The sequence below is a fragment of the Mirounga leonina genome, unplaced genomic scaffold (assembly GCF_011800145.1).
Source record: "Mirounga leonina isolate KUSES-001 unplaced genomic scaffold, KU_Mleo_1.0 Mir_178, whole genome shotgun sequence".
In the NCBI taxonomy this organism is placed as follows: domain Eukaryota; kingdom Metazoa; phylum Chordata; class Mammalia; order Carnivora; family Phocidae; genus Mirounga; species Mirounga leonina.
Genome location: NW_023270464.1, coordinates 5509209 through 5529606, shown reverse-complemented (window position 1 = coordinate 5529606; position 20398 = coordinate 5509209).

Sequence of the window (20398 nt, the reverse complement as noted above, 5' to 3'; positions counted from 1 at the left end):
AGGAAGCTAATTAAGGATGTTCAAGAATGTTCAAATATTTAGGGTGGGAGTTTCTGGTTAATGTGACCTTGTGGAGTTCTTGCTAAAAGTAGATTTTACAAGGAAGTGCACACATGGGACCAAGAGAAAGTTCAGGAGCCTGACTAAAGTTTGGTCAAGCAAAGAATCCTTGTCAGCAACAGAAAAGAAACAAAATGGAAAAATAATTGTAATTTTTTACAGTTAAGAACTTTCCACCTATACCCCCAATTCCAGAAATTAATCATTGCGGTGCATTACCACCATTAATACTTTGGTGTCTTTTATTTTTTTAACTTTGGTGTCCTTTTTAAAGTTATGTTTATAAGATACATAAAATACATTAATGTGTTTCAAAAATTTGTTTATATGTGTTTAATATATTATACACAATATAGAAGGATAATATTAATTCACACAAGTACTTACTCAGAGGCTATTTTGTGCCATATTTTTTTCTGAAATTAAAGTTAAGAAAATGTACATGGAGTTGTTCTATGAATTTAACCATTATATAGATGAGAAAACAAAGGTAAAATGCATTTACAATTTTAAAGCAGCAATTATTGTTGGAGTGAGAACACAAAAGTGTTATTTTGTCTGCTGAGACCATAATATTCACCCTTGTGCTGCAATGAACCCTGTCACATATTTCTGTTGACTTACAGTCCAAGACATAAATTATGCCCCACAACTTTGTTTGTAAATAAAATTTTAATGTAACAGGCATTCCCTTTTATTTGTCTATAGCTGCTTTCATGCTGCAACTGGAAATTTCAGTAGTTTTGAAAGAGACAATATGGCACATAAAGCCAAAATTGTTTACTATCTAGTCTTTACACCACCCAGAGTTCAGTTTAGAGCCTGCGCAGTTTCAGTCTTTGGTATGTTAATTGGAATGAAATCAACACTAAGAGAGTTAGAGGGCGTGGTGAGCCTGTGAATTCTTGTGCTATTTCAAGGAATCCCTTTCTCAAGCTCCTCTTTCTCCACAATCTCCCAGTACTTTCTGTTTCCACTGGTTCCCCTTTTCAGTCCTTGAGCTGTGATTTAGACCATGTTCTGGGATGAAATGGTCAGAAGAGAGAGAAAGAAAACATAAAAATAATATATGTTGGCCCTACTGTCTCAGAACTGCAACTTCTCTCAATAGAGGGGAAAGTTTCCTAACTCTTACTTTTTGTTCTTGTGAGCTCCCTTAGCTGCCACTGTTACCATGACAACAAAGTGGCCTCAGGGCTTGGGAAAGAGATTGGAGAAAAGAAAGGGGGGAAGGGAAGGCAAATTCTGCACTTTCTGAGCATTAGGAGTTCCGTTTGCTATTCTCAAATTAGTGTTAGATAAGGGCTTCTCCTGGATCATTCTATCTGCACTGCACTGCTCACTTGTGGAATTCTGGATGTGTTAGGTACAGGCTAGGAGATACATGCATATCTCAGGCCAGTAGATACATGATAAGGGAAACATAAAAAGAAGGAAAAGGAAAGGAAAAGAAAGGAAAGGAAAGGAAGGGAGGGAGGAGAGAAAAGAAAGAAAAAAAGAAAGAAAACACACCACCAAATCAGTAGTACTTCACAATCAATTGTTCTTTGATTCCCAGTCACTGTTTATTTTCAGTCTTTAAATAGCTGTTCCATACATTTTATTCAACGTTTATAGCTACCTTCAGGGGAAGAAACAGGGTGGAGTGTGCTTACCTCATCTTACCTGGAAAAGGAACCTTGAATGCAGCTTTCTCCACTTTTTAAATTTTGGCCAAAAAATTGTTTAATTTATGTTCACAAATTCATATTATACTCATAAAATATGTGAAACCCAAGTTCTTCATTTTAGTTTCTATGCCTTTCAATTCTGTTTTAATATATTTGTATTCTTAGTAAATTTTCAAATATTTGTCAGTTATAATGATACCAAGTATCACTTTTTTGTTACAGGAATAAGACTGTCACTTTTATTTTTTATTTTTTAAATATGAAGTTTTCTTTTTTTAAGATGTATTTATTTATTTTAGAGAGAAAGAGAGCATGTGCAGGGGGTTAAGGGCAGAGGGAGAGGGAGAGAGTCTCAAGCCGACTCTGTGCTGAGTGCGGAGCCCGATGTGGGACTCAGTTTCACAGCCCTGAAATCATGACCTGAGCCAAAACCAAGAGTCTGACACTCAACTGACTGTGCCTCCCAGGTGCACCAAGATTGTCACTTTTAGGGGCACCTGGGTGGCTCAGTCGTTAAGCGTCTGCCTTCGGCTCAGGTCATGATCCCAGGATCCTGGGATCAAGCCCCGCATCGGGCTCCCTGCTCGGCAGGGAGTCTGCTTCTCTCTCTCACTCCCCCTTGCTTGTGTTCCCTCTCTCGCTGTGTCTCTCTCTGTCAAATAAATAAAATCTTTAAAAAAAAATGCCACTTTTAATATGAAATGCAGATTTTAGTAAATGTTTCCTATATTAATATTTCTAAAATTTTCTAAAGCAATACACCTAGTGGGTATCAAAAATGGCAGGAAACTTTGCTCTGAGTGTCATGTTATATTTTAAATTTAGATGAATTTTACATGACATGATATTATTTATTCTAATTTTAAAATGTGTTGTTTGATTTACCAAAATTTTGAAATAAATATAATGGATATATTTATGTCAGCTACAAAATGGACCGTCTGCACTTTATTTTTTTAAAGATTTTATTTATTTATTTGAGAGAGAGAATGAGCAGAGGGAGAGAGAGAGAGAAGCAGACTCACTGCTGAGCAGGAAGCCTGATGCAGGACTTAATCCCAGGACCTGGAAATCATGACCTGAGCCGAAGGCAGACACTTTACTGACTGAGCCACCCAAGCACCCCAGAACCTTTGCATTTTAAAGTCAGCTTTCATGGAGCTAAATTTAAAATTCAGAACTTGGGGCACCTGGTTGGCTCTGTCAGTAGAACATGTGACTCTTGATCTTGGGGTGGTGAATTCAGCCCCACATTAGGGGTAGAGTTTACTAAATAAATAAATAAATAAGCAAGTAAATTAAATTCAGGACTTCCTGAACATATATTTGTGCCAGAATAAGCTATGCCTACACTATTCAGTTAATTGTCAAACATCTTCTCATAATACCCCTTTATAATATGCTCCTTGCTCTTTATTCCTCTCCTTTCTCCACAAATTGACAGTAACAATTATGTGTTCTAGTCTTCCATGTGCCTTTAGAGTGGTCTCTACTCCAGGATCTCCACACTATCAGACTAATATTCTCCTCACTAAGATATTCCTAAAACCTCTTCATTGATGCCTTATAAATTTGGCTATTATTGTGCTTATGATTACATACTTTATTGTCTTCAAAAACTTACTTTTTCTTCTTTCTAATCAGTTCCCCAAAACTTACAGAATGAAACATATGCTTTCTTTATTTTTGAAAGTTAGTTGGAATTCCTTGAAGTTCTGCCAAGTTGTAGAAAGTATATAGAAAACAAAAAGAGCAAGCAGAATATAATCAGAAAAACATGGAATAGCAGTAATCATAGTTGGACATCTTTTCTAATTTACTTTTCTAATACTTACAATTATAATAACTTATGCATTATATATATAAATATCTTTTGCTTTATTGATTTTTATTTCCTTTTATAAGTGTAGAAGTCTCAAGTGTAGACATTGGAAATCTGCATATATCTTAGGTCTTGTCTGATCTCACCTTTCTTGGTGTATTTCTCTCCTAAAGATGTACTCTCCTTATACTTACATGGATTCTTTGAAAGTGGATTTATGAGTGTGTATGTTTGTGTACATGTGTTTGTTTGCATTTACGTGAATGCACATATGATCATAATAATGGTAGGAACAATGATTATAGATAAAACTATGATGGTATAGTATGTGTCACAACTCTACTTTTAGGGCTTTGCTTTGATCACATACACATACAATTTCATCATGGACATTATTTTAGCCATTAGATAGATAAAGACATTAAGGATACAGTTCAAAGCCCATATTTCTAAATGCAAAATATCCTCAGGGATAAACTCTTCATATCTGTTCAGTTTTTTCAGACCCATTAGTATGATGGGTCTATTGTGGGTATTTGTTAGAGTTCACAAAGCTGTCCTTCTGTCTTACTCTCTCTTCCTCATGGAATGTCCCAGAAGTGGATTATGATTATATATGATCTGATCATATATAATCAGATTATACACACACACACACACACATATATATATATCAGTAGATAAGTATGTAAATATATATAAACATCTGTGTAGCAATATATGGTTTATACAATATATATACATGTTTGTTACTAAATTACTAAGTATATATAGTTACTAAGTGTGATATAGAGATTAGGGCTTAGACATGTGGTCTTCTCTACACCCACAATCCAGAGTCCTTACTCACAGGGAAGAGCTGGATTTCCTAGAATTCACCTGGTATGTATTACTCTTATGGATTTTGTCCATTACACAATTTTGTGGTTAGTTCAAGTCATACTTTGAAATTGTCTTAGCTTCATGTTAAAACAAAACACTATAAACCTCTGAACTTCAAAAATCTCTGAGCCCTGAAATGTTTCATCAACAATGTCAGTAGGAAAAGGCAGCTGGAAAAAGAGTGTTTAATTTCTTCTTCATGTTAAGTCCAATAACTAGGAGGCTAGGAAGCCCAGGAAAGCTCTAAAGAATTAACCATGACTGAAGTGAAAGTACAGGATCCATAAATAGTTGTTGAATTTACTTTGACCCAGTATTTTTCTATCTGAGAAAGAAACACGCACATGACAATATACATATTTGTTCATCATGAAACTAATTATCACAAAATACTTATTTTTGGAGGTTCATACAGGCAAAAGAATCATGATTTCCTCAAAATTCCTTGATTATCCACATGGAGATGCAGGTAACTAAGGTAACAAGGTATTATATATGTTGGTGAATTGTGAAGAAATTATATGCCATATTCATAGATGTATGAGTAGAATGAGCAGAGCTGTGGATAAATCAGTAGGTAGGACTCATATCAACTTTATCTCTATACAGCAGGATGCAACTAAATAATTTTAATCATCAAAAAGACCATATTGGGGCACCTGGGTCATCAAAAAGACCAAATTGGGGCTCAGTCAGTTAAGCAGCTGACTTCAGCTCAGGTCATGATCTCAGAGTCCTGGAATCAAGTCCCGCAATGGGGGGGGGGTCCCTGCTCAGCGGGGAGTCTTCTTCCCCCTCTCCCTCTGCCCCTCCCCCACTCTCTCAAGTAAATAAAATATTTTAAAAAGACCAAATTATATTTTGGGTACTTGCATGGCTTATTTAAATAAGGATAGGGAGGTTGATGCAGCATTTCACTCACTTTTGTGAAATGAAATATTTTTTTAAAGACTTCATTTATTTATTTATTTGAAAGAGAGAGAGAGAGAGTGAGAGAGCATGAGCAGGGGGGGAAGCAGACTTCCCTGCTGATCAGGGAGCCCGATACGGGGCTCAATGCCAGGAACCTGGGACCACAACTCGAGCTGAAGGCAGTCACTTAACCAACTGAGCCACCCAGATGCCCCTGTGAAATGAAATATTGAGTCACCCACATGGCATCCACTCTGCTGTGTGTGGAGGATACATGAGTGTTCTGAGCAGATGAAGGTCCTGCTGCTTTGATACAGCAAATAAGTGGTCCTTCTGACAGGTAAGGAAATGATTTATATTGCCATAAAAACAATGCAGTATAAAAACTAACAGTAAAGAATTTTATGGACTGAATGTTTATGCCCCACCCCAATCATATGTTGAAGTCCTACTCCCCAAAGCAATGGTACGTTGGGAGGTAATTGGGTTTAGGTTAGGTCTTGAGGATAAGCCTCTCATAATATGACTAGCATATATATATGAATTAATATTCTAGCTGCCTCTCCATATTCTTCATATATTTTCTGTCCAGTTGTTGGGGTTTTGGTAATTGAATTTGAATTTTTATGTTCTTCTGTGTAATGAATGATTGAATGATTAAATGCTAAATACAAAAGTTTGTTTTTTTTTCCACAACCACCTTCCTACTTTTGTTTTTGCCACAAAAGTATTTTTTCAGCCACACTAAATTGATATTTTAGCTAAATGTTATCATTTTTTTGAGTAAGCTCTACACCCAGCGTGGTGCCTGAACTCAAGATCCTGAGATCAAGAGTTGCATGCTCTACAGACTGGGCCAGCCAAGCACCCCAACTAAATATTATTTTGAAGGTAAACGTGTTACATTAAATTGAGTAAAAAGGAAAGAAATTATCACCTAACATTTGTATGGTTGTCTACTTGTAATATTTTAGCAAACACGTATTTTTAATAATTTAAATTTTTCCAGTTTTATTGATAAATAATTGGCATATAACATTATGTAAGTTTAAGGTGTACAACCTGTTGATTTGATACACTTACATATTTCAGAGTGATTACTATCATAACATTAGCTGACACCTCAGTCACATCATATAATTATCATTTTTTTTGTGGTGAGAACTAAAGATTTACTCACTTAGCAACTTACAACTATATAATACAGTTTATTAGCTATAATTCAACACTGTACATTAGATCCACAGAATTTATTCATTGTATAACTAGAAGTTTTACCTTTTGACCAACGTCACCCCATTTTCCCAAGCGCTAACCCCCTTTAAGAGCCACTCTACTCTGTTTCTATGAGTTCATCTTTTTAGAATACATATAAAAGTGATGTCATACAGTATCTGTCTTTCTCTATCTGATTGATTTCACTTAGCATAATGCCCTCAAGTTTTATCCAAGTGGTTGCAAATGGCAGAATTTCCTTCTTCTTGTGGCTGAATGATATTCCATTGTATAGATATATGCCATGTCTTTTGTATCCATTCATATACTGGCAGATATACATTATACAATTGTAATAAAAGTTTTCATAGTATTTCATTGTATTGATGGGCCACACTGATTTTCCAGTTTACCAATTTTGCCTTGATATTTCAATATTTGGGGGAGTTTTGTTTATGTTGTTATTGTTGTTTGATACAAGAAACAATGTTGAAACAAACATCCTTAAACATAAAAATAAACATGTATACTAAAATGTATACATTTTTGTAGCAGAGATTCTTAGAGCCAGAAGGTATCCCTCTAAAATATTGCTAGATATTGCCAAATTGCTTTTAAAATCTTCTCATGTCAGGGTGCCTAGGTGGCACAGTCAGTTGAGCGTCCTACTCTTGGTTTCAGCTCAGATCATGATCTCAGGGTTGTGAGGTTGAGCCCCATTTGGGGCTCCACACTCAGCATGGAGTCTTCTTCAGACTCTCTCTCCCTCCCCATCAGCCCTCCAAACTGCACTCTCTCTCAATCTAAAATAAATAAATCTTTAGAAAAATAAAATAAAGGGCACCTGGATGGCTCAACTGGTTAAGCGTCTGCCTTTGGCTCAGGTCATGATCCCAGAGTCCTGGGATTGAGTCCTGTGTTGGGCTCCCTGCTCTGCGGGGAGCGTGCTTCTCCCTCTGCCTCTGCCTCTCTCTGTGTGTCTCTCATGAATAAATAAATAAAATCCTTAAAAAATAAAATCTTTTCATGTCACAAGATGGCATGATTTTTACTCATTTTCCTATATGGACTCAGAAGCATTTTGATATTTATAAAACATCACACCATTTATAACTTTTGAATAATTTAACCATTTTGAATAAATTAACCAATTTTGACCATTTCATTACTCTCTGTTTTTCTTACCTAAACCTCTCTTATCTGCAAAATTATCTCCCACCTAAACCACAGGAGGTCAAGTAACCAGAGGAGAGAACAAAGGAACAGAGGCTGAGGAGAGAAGACAAGTTTGGAAAAAGACTCTGATATTGCTTCTTGTGGATTGTTGTTTTTAGAATATTGCCCAGGTGTTACAAAGCCATGTTTTAAGTATCAAGGTATAAAACAATACATTACAACAGTTACACACAGAAGCAATGAGTTTATTTTTTATATGCATGGTAAAATCCTAGGGTAAGCAAGCCAGGACTCTTGGAAAGCTTCAGAACATCCTCATGGATCCAGCATCCATCAGATTTCCATTTTTGCACTCTTAGTTGGTAGCTTTCTACCTCTTCCTCCAGTCCTCCAGTATGCTTTCAGAAAGGACATCAGGATTCTGCTCAAATGCTCACACAGGTAGCCGTCGTATGGGACTCTTATCCAGGTAAAAATTATCCCTGTACCACTTCCATTGTGGCTTCTGCGTAGGGTTTCTTCAAAAGAGACATACCTGATGTTTAGTCAAAGCCATGGAGGGCACCTGGGTGGCTCAGTTGGTTAAGCGACTGCCTTCAGCTCAGGTCATGATCCCAAGGTCCTGGGATCGAGTCCCACATCGGGCTCCCTGCTCAGCGGGAAGCCTGCTTCTCCCTCTCCCACTCCCCCTGCTTGTGTTCCCTCTCTCGCTGTGTCTCTCTCTGTCAAATAAATAAATAAAATCTTAAAAAAAAAAAAAGCCATGGAACACATGACCTGTGCTGTGACACAATTTATGAGAACAGCTTTTAGCAGGGTTGGACACCTGCAATGAGTTCAGTGAACACTATCAATGATTTATTTATTTCTCACATGCATTGATTGTTTGCAACCTCAAACAATCCCAATGGTATATTTATTTTCCACATGTTAGAGAAGAACAAACTGAGACTAAACAGAGCCATGTCTTGGGGCACCTGGGTGGCTCAGATGTTTAAGCATCTGCCTTCGGCTCAGGTCATGATCTCCAGGTCCTGGGATCAAGCCTCATGTCAGGCTCCCAGCTCAGCGGGGAGTCTGCTTCTCCCTCTCCCTCTGCCTCTCCCCCTGCTTGAGCTCTCTCTGTCTCTCTCTCTCTCGAATGAATGAATGAATGAATGAATGAATGAATGAATGAATGAATAAATAAATAAATAAATAAATAAATAAATAAATAAAGCCACTTCTCTTGCTTGGAATCTTGCCCTAAATAGCAGGAATAGCATATAAGTGACACAATAAAAAATATTAAACTTATTTTTTAAGATTTTATTTATTTATTTGAGAGAGAGAATGAGAGAGAGAGAAAGAGCCAGGGGAGGGGCAGAGAAGCAGACTCCCTGATGAGCAGGGAGCCCGATGTGGGACTCGATCCCAGGACTCTGGGATCATGACCTAAGCTGAAGGCAGATGCTTAACCAACTGAACCACCCAGGCACTCTTAAACTTATTTTTAAACAGTAAGTATCATTGTCATCACAAACCACTTGGCATGGTTACTGGCCCTTTAAAAGTCCTTCCTCTGTCTTGTCTTCCTTCGCTCCCTGTATGTTCTTCCCATTCTACAGCAATGCATTACATGGGCACAACTGAGGTCTTATGTTGACTCTATCTTTGGCTCTGGCCCTGAGTGTCAGTTCCCATATTATAATAGATCCTGTCTGGGCTAGCATTAAACCATAGGCAAAAATGTCCTTTGGTAGACTCTAGAATTAGAGGAGAAGGTCTCATATGGTAATGACTGGGAGGTCAGAATCTTCTAAAAAATAGGATATTTGGGCTTTGCAAGGACAAAGATTCAACATATTGGTATCTGAAACAGTGTTGCCACCCATAACCTTGAATTGAAAATATGTACGACTATTGAAAGTCCATGCTCCATTCCACTGGTAGAAGGAATGTACTAGGTAAGTGAAAATAGACCACAGAACTCTTGGTTTATCCTTAACACAATGAATTATGAAAATTCCTGTAGGTCAGCTTAGCATCCTGATTGGTGCCAGGAACCATGGAGGATGTGCTTGGTGCCTGATCCCACTGTAGTGCTGAAGAGGCACAAGGGCACTCTTGCAAGCTTACATCCAAAGAGGTTTTTTAAGGTAGCTCGAAATGGAACTTAATTTTTTTTGAAATATTACATTGTATAAGTTTAAGGTATACAACATGCTGATTTGACACAATTATTATTGCAATATTATTATTACCATAACAACATCTAACACTTCTATCACTTCACATAATTATCACTTATTTTCTGTAACGAGAACATTTAAGACCTAGTTAGCAACTTCTAAGTATATAATACAGTATTGTTAGCTGTAATTATTATGTTGTGCTTTGTATCCTCAGAACTTACTCATCTTCTTACAGCAAGTTTGTACACTCTGACCAGCATCCCCCTTTCCCCCCTACCCCTAGCCCCTGTTTACCACCATTCTACTCACTGTTTCTATGAGTTTGCTTTTTTTAAGTTTCCACATACAAGAGATATCATGTAGTATTTGCCATTCTCTGTCTGACTTATCTCTGAATAAATATTTTTACTGGGAGACCATAAAAACTGAGAGAGGAGGATTCCCACAGCTATACACAAGTAACTGGAAAACCAGTAGACACTGAACATGTATTAGAATAGAGTGCAGTACAGGTAATTTTTCTCTTTTGACCACCCCTTTATCACCATTCCTACAGCAGAGTCTGGAACACTTCTGGCATTAAATATATATTTGTGTGCATATGTGTATACATAGATATAAATACAATAATTAGATTATGGAACAAAATTTTGTTTAAAAATGTGAATGTCCTTGCTCAAACTCAATATTCTGCCGATTCAAGCTTTATGATCATCTTTATCACCACATTTGTGGTGCAGGAACAGACTATTGATATTTGAAGCATTACTAGAATAATTATCTATTTTACCTCTTCATAAAAAGCCAAAAGAACAATTATAGGATTAGAATTATTTTCCTATATTTACACAATTTATTTATGTAAATTATGAAAAGTAGCATTGCTATCACTAGGAATGATAATGTGTTCCCACTCTACTTGATCTAGTCAAAATCGGTATTTACATGTTAAACAATTTTCCCTGGTAATTCAATTTAATATTTCAGTACTTAAAATTTTTAGGAATTGTACCCTTTGTATCTGTTATTTTATTTCATAGAGCATTTCAGTGGTCATATTATTTTCCATTAGGCTGAGTACTCAGGAGGACGGTTGCCCAAACCATGCTAATGGATTCCAAAATTTCAGGTGGAAGCTCCTTAGAATTTTTCATCTTTTAAAAGTTTATTTTCCGGGCGCCTGGGTGGCTCAGTTGGTTAAACGACTGCCTTCGGCACAGGTCATGATCCTGGAGTCCCAGGATCAAGTCCCGCATCCGGCTCCCTGCTCGGCAGGGAGTCTGCTTCTCCCTCTGACCCTCCTCCCTCTCATGCTCTCTGTCTCTCATTCTCTCTGTCTCAAATAAATAAATAAAATCTTTAAAAAAAAAGTTTATTTTCCAACAATTTTCTGGTTCATTTCTTCTACAAACCTAGATGAAAGATTTCTGTACACCAGGTTTTGGGCTTTTATTAGTAGTATTTAGGTAAAGGAATAATTCAAATAAAATCCACAAAAGAAGACAGACGAAAAACTTAGCTGTTGTAATACAAATAGGAGTATAAGAGTTAGATTTTGCATAGTTTCCCTTTGATTGCAAATGGGTGGGACTTAGCATATGTCATCAGATCAAAGAATCATCAATAAATATAAGATGTACCTTAATGAAAGAAAAGTTATAATGGTCATAATCCTTAGTTTGTACTTATTAAAAAAGCCCTTTGCATATTATATAGATAGAGCACTTATATATTTAAAAAATGAAACTAATTAACTAGGTTCTCAAAAGTATCTGCACAGTCTGCATACAATTCTTCAGAATCAGGTTTAGACTCAGAGTCATAGATCTTCTTAATGTTTAATGTAATGTCTCCCAGTGTTGTTATTAGAGATTGTGATGTAGCATTTCTTAATAGAAACTCCTTCTTTGTCCCTGAGACTTTCCTCCAAGACACTGACATCAGTTCTACAGAACTTTATGTTGGTGATCTAACTAGAAAATACCAATGTAAGGATTTTTAGACCAAATTTATGTGTGTATATTTAATGACACTGTGCTCTCTGAGATGTCATTAATTATAAGAAGCTTCTCTCTCTCTTTCTCTCTCTCTCTCTCTCTCTCTCTCTCTCGGATGGAAAATGTGAGAATATGTGCGTGTTAAAATTGATGAAACTGAAAATTGATGTTTGAAGTGATTTATAAAAGGAGTACTAATTGTTGAGCTGATTCTTGGTGAATGCATAGTTAGATCCAGCAAGGTGAGACTCCTTACCCAGAAAGAATAGGTGCTAAGGAGGTGAGAAGAAATGCACATCATGGTGATTTATTAATAGAGTGATGGGTTGTGAAGAAGCAGTCTCAACCAAAAGGCAAGATTTTATCATGTGGTGCTGACTACTTGATGGGGTGTCTTCAGATTCCAATCTTGTTTATAGTTGAAAAAATTCTATAGTCTAGAAACACTAGAGGTGTGGCATGTGAGAGATTGAAATAGCCTTATTTGATTTGAAACTTTAATAAGAGGAAAATTTTCTTTGTCACTTTGTACCCAGTATATGCGAGGGACCTCATGGGGGATTAACATAGATGAAGTTTCCATATTCTCTGAGACTGTGGTCCAGTGGGAATCCCCAAGACTTAACAAGAAACTAAACCGTAGGTGGAGAGCTGTACTTGGGAACTCAGAAGAAGGAATCAGACTTGCAATGGGATGCACAAAGAAGACTTCTTGCAGGAAGTGCCAGAAATATGAGGAACAGTGAATGATGATGCAAAATGGGGAGGGCAGAGAGGAGAAGAAAAAGTGTATCCTCCCTCACCACAGGCAAGGGCATGTGAAGAAGCCAGTGGATTCAAAGGGTCTTTGGGAACAGTAATTTGTGAGGATTTCAAGAGCATGAAGGGCAGAGCATAATGGGATTGGGCAGGTGAGAGGAAAGTCAGAAATAATGCAGGAGCAGCCCACAAAAGAATGCATGTGGTGTTGGGGAATTTCGAACTTCTCTGTCTTGTTCTTTGAAATGTTATTCCCTGCCCATGAGGTCTGCCTGTCAGGAAGACAACCAAAACAAATGAGGATGGTTCTTGTCCATTGGCTAGGTCCCTGGGCATTACCAGGTGTGCTATTGAGGAGCCGGGATGGAGGCCACAGAGAGGGTTTCCAGGCTAGTGGACTGGCAGGGATCCTGAATGCTCCTGTTTGCTTCCCTTTCACCGTGCCTCGCAACCCTCCCTCTGAGTGCAGGCTCAGGTCTCTTAGTCATATCGCACATGTGCTTAGGATGGATACATTGATTGGAACATTCAGAGGGGCTAGCTCACAGCGCCCTCTGACGTCCACAAGTGGGAGGCTAAGAGCAGACTTAAAAAGAATGCTGTGTAGAAGACTCAAGGGCGGCTGAGCCAAAGGGACCCTACCGGAGCGCACAGTTGATGCCTGTAAGGGGCGCCGAGGTGCTGCGGTCCTGTGTGGGCGCACCTCTTAAAGGCCCTTTCTTCCTGGAGTGTATGTCCTGCTTTGCCTCTGTCTTCTTACAGGCTCTTTGATTTCCGGACACAAACCTCGTGATTTTCTCCATTGTGTCACAGCAGAGAGCTTTCCTGCTGCATTGCCTTCATCAGCTGCTTGTGGGGATGAAGTAGCAATAGTTAGTCAAACCTAATACTGGTATATTAGTAATACTTTATTTATCAAGGATAAATAGTACATACCTGAACATAACAAACTTGGCCTAGAGATTTGAACAAAAACTGCCCTAGGTTCTAAGAGCTCAAGCTGCATCCTTAGGATGACCCTAGACTCCCCACACTTCACCCCACCCCCCACACCTCGCCCCACCCCCACTCTGGGATTAAAGTACATGCTTGAGAAAATTCAAGCAAAAGAATTTGCAGTTTGTGGCAGCCAACTCTTGATAAGTGTCCTAGTTTCCCAGTCTGTGTGGGAAGGTAGGAGCCTAACTTTGATAAGCGCTAGATAACAAACCCAGATGAGTTCCATATGGATCAATCCCATTTCCCACTTCTTGTAATTTTTCACTTCCCTGACTCTTTCGAGGCCCCGCTCACCCCCTCCCTACTCCCTCATTTTCCTTTAAAAGGACCAATCACCTCTGAGCAAATAGAAGTTGAGTTCAAGTCACATATTTGTGATTAAATTATGTCCTTACACTTTAACTAGTGTGTGGCTTTGTTATCTTTGATAGTTATGGTCTCCACAGCTTGGATCTGGATTGGAACCACCATTGGACTCTCCTCAGACATTACAACTGGACTTCTCAGCAGCAAAGAGACCTTTGTGTCATCTTCAAACTTCTTGCTGTTATGGTGGTGAGTCCAAGTCCTGATCTAATGCTCTGGACAAATGTCTGTTGAAGCATTATGAGGACAGATTTTGCTTCTTACAATTTTGAGTACATACTGAAACTAAGGTAGACTCCCAGACTTCTTTTTTATTATTATTAACTTATAATGTATTATTTGTTGCAGAGATACAGGTCTGTGATTCATCAGTCTTACACAACATACAGTGCTCCCCCACAACACATACCTTCCCTAATAGCCATCACCCAGCCACCCCATCCCTCCTACCCCCCTCCACTCCAGCAACCCTCAGTTTGTTTCCTGAGATTAAGAGTCTCTTATGGTTTGTCTCCCTCTCTGGTTTCATCTTGTTTCATTTTTTCCTCTCTTCCCCTATGATCCTCTGCCTTGTTTCTCAAATTCTTGATATCAGTGAGATCATGTGATAATTGTCTTTCTCTGATTGACTTATTTAGCTTAGCATAATACCCTCTAGTTCCATCCATGTCATTGCAAATGGCAAGATTTCATTTTTGATGGCTGAATAATATTCCATTGCATATATACACCACATCTTCTTTATCCATTCGTCTTTCGGTGGATATCTGGGCTCTTTCCATGGTTTGGCTATTGTGGACATTGCTTCTATAAACATTGGGGTTCAGTGCCCCTTTGGATTACTACATTTGTATCTCTGGGGTAAATACCCAGTAGTGCATTTGCTGGGTCATAGGGTAGCTGTATTTTCAACATTTTGAGGAACCTCCATACTGTTTTCAAGAGAAGCTGCACCAGCTTGCATTCCCACCAACAGTGTAGGAAGGTTTACATTTCTCTGCATTCTTGCCAGCATTGTCATTTCCTGACTTGTTCATTTTAGCCATTCTGCTTGGTGTGAGGTGGTAGCTCATTGTGGATTTGACTTGTATTTCCCTGATGCTGAGTGATGTTGAGCACTTTTTCATGTGTCTGTTGACCATTTGGATGTCTTCTTTTCAGAAATGTCTGTTCATGTCTTATATGATATGATACTTTATGTGGAAAACCCAAAAGATTCCACCCCAAAACTGCTAGAACTCATACAGGAATTCAGTAAGGTGGCAGGATATAAAATCAATGCACAGAAATCAGTTGCATTTCTATACACCAGTGAGACAGAAGAAAGAGAAATGAAGGAGTCAATCCCATTTACAATTGCACCCAAAACCATAAGATACCTAAAAGTAAATCTAACCAAAGAGGCAAAGAATCTGTACTCAGAAAACTATAAAATACTCATGAAAGATATTGAGAAAGACACAAAGAAATGGAAAAACATTCCATGCTCATGGATTGGAAGAACAAATATTGTTAAAATGTCTGTGCTACCTAGAGCAATCTACACATTTAATGCAATTCCTATCAAAATGCCATCAACTTTTTTCACAGAAATGGAACAAATAATCCTAAAGTTTGTGTGGAACTAGAAAAGACCCCAAATAGCCAGAAGAATGTTGAAAAAGAAAAGAAAACCTGGTGGCATCACAATTCTGGACTTCAAGCTCTATTACAAAGCTGCAATCATCAAGACAGTATGGTACTGGCACAAAAACAGACACATAAATCAATAGAACAGAATAGAGAACTCAGAAATGGACCCTACCCTCTATGCTAGACTCCCAGACTTTTAATGAAAGGTATCTGCTGGGATGGAAGTCCTTCTTGCTGTTCCCCTTCTTGTTTTGAGTAGGGCTCCTACTCTAATTCTTGAGCTAGAACAAAATTTGTCTTCCTGGTCTTTTTGACATATATCAGCCATTTCACTTATCCCCCATGCCCCACCCCTGGCAACCACCAATTTATTCTATCTATGAGTTTGTTTGTTCATTTTAGATTTCACATATAAATGAGATCATACAGTATTTGTCTTTCTCTGTTTGACTTGTTTCACTTAGCATGTTGTCACAAATAGCAGGGTCCCCTTTTTGTGACCAAATACTATTTCATTGTGTGTATGACTGTGTGTGTGTGTGTGTGTGTGTTTTCTATGTATATGTCATTGGACAGTTAGGTGGTTTCCATGTCTTGGCTATTGTATATAAAGCTGCAGTAAACATGAGGATGCAGATATCTTTTAAAGATAGTGATTCAGGGTGCCTGGGTGGCTCAGTTGGTTAAGCGACTGCCTTTGGCTCAGGTCATTATCCTGGAGTCCCGGGATCGAGTCCCACATCGGGCTTCCTGCTCAGCGGGGGATCTGCTTCTCCCTCTGACCCTCTTCCCTCTCGTGCGCTCTGTCTCTCATTCTCTCTCTCAAATAAATAAATAAAATCTTTAAAAAAAAAAAAAAAGATAGTGATTCACTTTCCTCATGTAAATAACCAGAAGAGAAATCCTGGATTTTATGGTAGTTCTATTTTTAAATTTTTGGTGGACCTCCATACTGTTTTCCATAGTGGTTGCACCAAATTACATTTCCACCAACAGGTGCAATTGGGTTTCTTCCCTTCTGTATCCTTGGCAATACTAGTTAGTTTTTGTCGTTTTGATAATTGCCATTCATTATTTAATTCTGGTTCTCCTTGAGGTCTCTTTGTTCTCTCAACTTAATCCCGTTTCTCCAATGGGAACTTCTCAGTTGATGGAACACCCCATCTTCTTTTTAAATTATTATTATGTTCAAATAGCCAATATATAGTACACCATTAGTTTTTGATTTAGTGTTCAACAATTCATTAGTTGCGTATAATACCCAGTGCTCATCACCACACACATCCTCCTTAATACTCATCGCCCAGTTACCCCATCCCCCACACCCCTCCCTTCTGTAACCCTCAGTTTGGTTTCCAGAGTCCATAGTCTCTCATGGTGTGTCTCCCTCTCTGATTTCTTCCAATTCAGTTTTCCCTCCCTTCCTCTATGGTCCTCTATGCTATTTATTATATTCCACATATGAGTGAAACCATATGATAATTGTCTTTCTCTGCTTGACTTATTTCACTTAACATAATCCCCTCCAGTTCCATCCATGTCGATGCAACTGGTGGGTAGTCATCCTTTCTGATGGCTGAGTAAATATTCTACTGTATATATGAACCACATCTTCTTTATCCATCTGTCTGTTGAAGGGCATCTCAGCTCTTTCCACAGTTTGGCTATTGTGGACATTGCTGCTATGAACATTGGAGTGCATGTGCCCCTTCCTTTCATTACATCTGTATCTTTGGGTAAATGCCTATTAGTGCAATTACTGGGTTGTAGGATAGTTCTATTTTTAACTTTTTGAGGAACCTCCATACTGTTTTCCAGAGTGGTTGTTCCAGCTTGCATTCCCACCCCGTCTTCAACTCCAAGTGACAATATACTACTACATCACTAACTCTCTCTACTTCTTTTTGGCATCATTAACTAACTAAAAATAATTTGGAACTTTATTGGCTTCTTTGGGAAATTTAATATCTCCCCACACTGGCTCCTCTAAGGATTCTATCTTTCCATTACTTCCGCTCCTCCTTTTACCACCTTTGCTCTTTGTATCCTTTCACATGTCTTCCTTCAAGTCTTGCCTTCTCCACCCTCTCTTCACTCCTGCCAGACATTTCTTTTCTGACTCCAGCTCCTCAAGTCCCTATAGTCACTGGAATTTTAGGCCTTGGCCCTATCGGGGCTCTCAAAAACTGTAAAACTCCAAAAAGCAACTACCTGAGGCAGAAAAGAAAAGAAAAAAAAAATCTAATTGGAAACAGAATGGATATTTTATCCACTCAGAGAGGCTTTATTTTTACTTTTTTTTGATGTAGTGTTCCATGATTCATTGTTTGCATATAACATCCAGTGCTCCATGCAGAACGTGCCCTCTTTAATGCCCATCACCAGGCTAACCCATTCTCCCACCCCCTCCCCTCTAGAACCCTCAGTTTGTTTCTCAGAACCCATAGTCCACTCAGAGAGGCTTTAGAGATGGCCAGAGAGCTGCTCTATGTCACCTCAGTCTCTCTCCTAAAATGTATTCCACAGCCCTATAAGATTACCTATCAGAGCAAGGGAAATCTTTTTTTTTTTATTTAAATGATTTTATTTATTTATTTGACAGAGAGAGACACAGCAAGAGAGGGAACACAAGCAGGGGGAGTGAGAGAGGGAGAAGCAGGCTTCCTATGGAGGGGGGAGCCTGATGTGGGGCTCGATCCCAGGACCCTGGGAGCATAACCTGAGCCGAAGGCAGACACTTAACGACTGAGCCACCCAGGTGCCCCAGAGCAAGGGAAATCTTAAAAGACTTCTCCATAATTATTGGTAAAAAGCTTAAACCTCATATTGAACAGATAATCTTTAACATTTCCCATTTGCCATTAATACATTTGCAATAAAAATATAAAATGGGGCAATAAAAAAGAGAGAACCAACTCTTATATAAGCTAGTGAGTTTTGTATTATGTTTATGCCTGACTCTTAACTAAAATTTTAAAACTGAAAATCATAAAATCTTTCCTTGCATTTGTGTGTGTGTGTGTGTGTAATTTTCCAATCTTCTGATGGTACTACCTAATTTATTTATAGGTATTCCTTAAAGGATTTCTATCATAATTGGCTTAGAGAGAAATAAACACTTATATAAATTAAATATTTCTATATCCCAGAAATATAGGAACCAACTGAAATGTTTTATTTTTTAAATATTTTATTTATTATTTTGAGAGAGAGAGAGCGTGAGAGAGTGAGCATAGAAAGGGGCAGAGAGAGGGAGAAAATGTCGAGCAGTCTCTGTGCTGAGTGTGGAGCCCAATGCAAGGCTTGATCTCACAACCCTGAGATCATGACCTGAACAGAAATCAAGAGCCAGACACTTAACCGACTGAGCAATGCAAGCACCCTTCAGCTCAAATGTCTTAAACTGTACATGGTTTAGGTAAATCTTTGGTAAATAGGACTACTTTTTTTTATTATTATGTTCAGTTAGCCAGCATATAGTACATCATTAGTTTTTGTTTTGTTTTGTTTTTTGTTTTAAATTTTTGTTGTTATGTTAATCACCATACATTACATCATTAGTTTTTGATGTAGTGTTTAGTGATTCATTAGTTGTGTATAACACCCAGTGCTAATCACAACATGTGCCCTCCTTAATACCCATCACCTGGTTACCCCATCCGCCACCCCCCTCCCTTCTATAACCCTCAATTTATTTCCCAGAGTCCATAGTTTCTCATGGTTTGTATCCCTCTCTCATATCTTCCTGTACATTTTCCCCTCCATTCCCCTGTGGTCCGCGCTGAAGACTACTTTTTTAAAGTTTTTATTTTAATTCCAGTTAGTTGACATACAGTGTAATATTAGTTTCAGGTGTACAATATAGTGATTCAATAATTCCATACATAAAGAAGACTAATTTAACATTGTTGATTTAAAAATACAGGTATATCCTCAGAGAACATTAAATATAATGCAAGAATACATTTTATTCTACTTCCATTTACTAGTCAAATAAACTAATATTATAAATACTAGATGTTTAAGATTATACAAATAAAATTAATTTTAATAAAATTGAGTCATTATTCTGACAAACTTCATTTTAACAATAATTGTGTTTTGTAATATGTCTGCTTCAAAATATTTTCCAAAATATTTTGGTAACTTACAACTTTAGAGTTATGCAAAATTAAGTAATAGATATCCATTGAATATCTAAATAATTTCTAGATAAGCTAAAGTGCTGAAACATTTATTATTAAGCATAAGTTTACATATGTAAACTTTACATATGTTTAGCTTCCTACTTTCATATGGTACAAAAAGGCTAAATATATTAGGTTTTGTTAATAAACATGGAGAATTTTATCATACAAAGCATATACCTCTAGAGATGGTGTGAGATGGTACATTCATAAAATTTGCTAATCTACTGCAGAGTACTGTATAAGACAATTTATAATGGTTTACTTCCTAGATTTCTCTGTAAAATAAAGATTATATTGGTTAACAATTATCATCAATATATTAAAATATAACTACTAGAAATTGAGTGAAGGGAAAACTTTTATACAGAGTATGAAAAGCAACTTTAATATGCTTGTATATGAAAAGAATGCAAGGAATGTAAGACATCTGTTTTTTGTTTGTTTGTTTGTTAGGGAAAAAAATAGGAGTAATTTTTCCTTTAAAAAATGAGAAAAGAGAGGTACCTGGGTGGCTCAGTTGGTTAAGCATTTGCCTTTGGCTCAG